A 2,878-nucleotide genomic window follows, 5' to 3' on the forward strand; every position below is an offset into this window, starting at 1 on the left:
AAGGAGAAAGTAAGGGATGCTGAGCTTTTTATGTGTTGGGGTATCCATGCCATATCTCAATTCTTGGAGGATTCTGAAATGATATCCATAAAAAATGTTGTGCCTCCCCTCACAAGAAATGTATTTGATCACTTGGTAGCTAACCTCATCCCAGGGATATGGTACACTAGCCCTCCTAATTCCATTTTTGTCTTCAACAGGGGTTTCATTATCTTGGAAAAATTTCCTCTTGGCAGCCTGGCCAATTATTTTCTCATCTTTACCCCAAGGCGGCCCAAGAGGAAGGGTAGTGACCCCACTAATGAATTCAGGGGTTATTTCAATGGAGAGGCCTCTAATGGTTACAGTAGCATGAGTTCTTGTGTGAGGGACCAAAGAGAGAGAAAATTCATGGGCAATTTCATCATCAAACCCTCTAAACTTCTCAAAGAAATTCATCCAGTTTGCCCTTGTAAATATTTCCACCACTTGAGGATGTGCATGGAGTCTAGTGGAGTTAGTGGGCTCTTTTCTCATAAACCCCCTTGTCATACTACATGTAATTCTTTTGAAAAACTAGATATGGAGGTGGTGTTATGAAACCAGCTCACAAAAAGATAGAAAAGAGAGATCCACGACTTAGAATTCAGCCTCTTCGAGGGGGCAACCTCCTTTACATTACATAAATGAATAATTCTTGGATGATACAAATGAAAATACCTCCTTTCTATATATAGGAGTCTAAGTGGTCCCAATACAATCAAAGCCTACATAACAATAATATTGTAGGGCACAACAATAACAATAGTGGGCTTCTATGTGGCACAATAGTAACAATATGGGCACTACATGGGTACATCAATATAAATAAGGGGTATAACTACAATAGTAATGGGGTAATCACTAGTATTATAGGGACCCAACATGCCCCTCTCCTTCAAAAAAGTGTTGTCCTCAACGCTTGAGTAGTTCAGGATACTTCTGCATAAAATTCTCGTCCTCCCATGTGGAATCTTCAGCGGATAAGTTCTTCCACTTGATAAGGTACTCTGAAATTGATCGATTTCGTAGCTGTCGAGTTCTTGTTTCTATGACTGCTTCCGGTTCCAATATAATTTTTCCTTCTTCGTCAAGTTCTGGCAATATTGTTTGAACGGGAGCTTGTCGCCTATAACCTTCTTTAAGCATGAAACATGGAAAACTGGGTGCAATCGAGAAGCTGCAGGAAGCTCCAATTTGTATGCCATAGTACCAATCTTTTGCAACACCTTGTACGGACCATAATACTTTGGTGATAATTTATTATCCTTCTTAGCTTGCTTGAGGGACATTTGCTTATATGGTTGTAGCCGTAGGAATACCCAATCACCTACATCAAAACTTCTTTCACTGCGATGTTGATCTGCCTGTTGTTTCATTCTATTCTGTGCCAACACAAGGTTATCCTTTAAGAGTTGGAGGACTTGTTGTTGATGTTCGATGTGATGTTCCACTGCCTGAACCTTAGAATTTTCTCTTAAATATGATGTGATGGATGGTGGTTGATACCCATAAAGTGCCATAAATGGGGTCATTTTTGTTGCTGTATGGAAGGAAGTGTTATACCACCATTCAGCCAGAGGCAACCATTTGACCCATTGTGTCTGTTTATCAGATACAAAGCAACGAAGATATCCTTCCAAACATTTGTTTACTATCTCAGTTTGCCCATCAGATTGAGGATGATAAGATGAGCTATGAGCTAACTGAGTACCAAGACAAGAAAATAATTCTGTCCAAAAATTTCCAGTGAAAATGGGATCTCTGTCACTTACAATAATCTTTGGGTTTCCATGTAGCTTTTGAATTGTTTCCATAAATGCAGTAGAAACTGTACTGGCTTTAAATGGATGTGATAATGCACAAAAGTGTGCATACTTGGTAAGTCTGTCAACTACCACCATGATGACACTCTTTCCCTCAGACTTGGGTAAACCTGTGATAAAATCCATTGAAACCTCCTCCCAACGTTGGCTTGGAATGGATAAAGGTTGTAATAGACCCGGTGTCTTAATTGTTTCAACTTTATTTTGCTGGCAAACCAAACATTCTGCCACAAACTTTTGAATATCTGATTTAAGGCCATCCCAAAAAAATTCCTTCTTAACCCTGTGGTAAGTTTTTAAAAATCCTGAGTGCCCTCCTAAGGGAGAAGTGTGCAATTCCATAAGAATCTTTTGTTTTAGCTGGGAATTCTTACAGAGGTATAAGCGATCTTTGTACCATAACGAATCATTTTTCCAGCTAAATGTATCAGATGTACTGGAATCTTGTTGTAGCTTTCGAATAAGTGCCCACACTTCTTCGTCATTCTTCCATTCCTCCCTTGCTTCATTTATCCAATCTGGTTGGATAATAGAAATGGCGCACAACAATGCTTCCACATCCTCATCCTTTCTTGAGAGTGCATCTGCCACCACATTTTGCTTCCCCTTTTTGTAGATGATTTCAAAGTCATAACCCAACATCTTTGTGACCCACTTTTGTTGCTCTTCAGAGGATAATCTTTGTTCTAAAAAGTATTTAAGGCTATCATGATCCGTTTTTACCTTGAAGTGTCTTCCCATTAGGTAGGGTCGCCATTTCTTAAGTGCATGGAGTATTGCCAACATTTCCTTCTCATAAATAGCTTTTCTTAAAAACTTTCCCTTGATTGGACGACTTTCAAAAGCAATGGGTCTTTCATCTTGCATTAGAACAGCACCAATTCCATTTCCTGAAGCATCACATTCCACAATAAAGGTTTTTGTGAAGTCCGGTGTAGCTAAGACCGGTGCTTGGCACATTGCCTCTTTAAGATGTTCAAAGGCCTTTGTTGCTTCCGGAGTCCATGAAAATGCATCTTTCTTCAATAATGTTG

The sequence above is a fragment of the Pinus tabuliformis genome, chromosome 7 (genome assembly GCF_031772625.1).
Source record: "Pinus tabuliformis cultivar Carrire ecotype Pingquan chromosome 7, CPIR1, whole genome shotgun sequence".
In the NCBI taxonomy this organism is placed as follows: Eukaryota; Viridiplantae; Streptophyta; class Pinopsida; order Pinales; family Pinaceae; genus Pinus; species Pinus tabuliformis.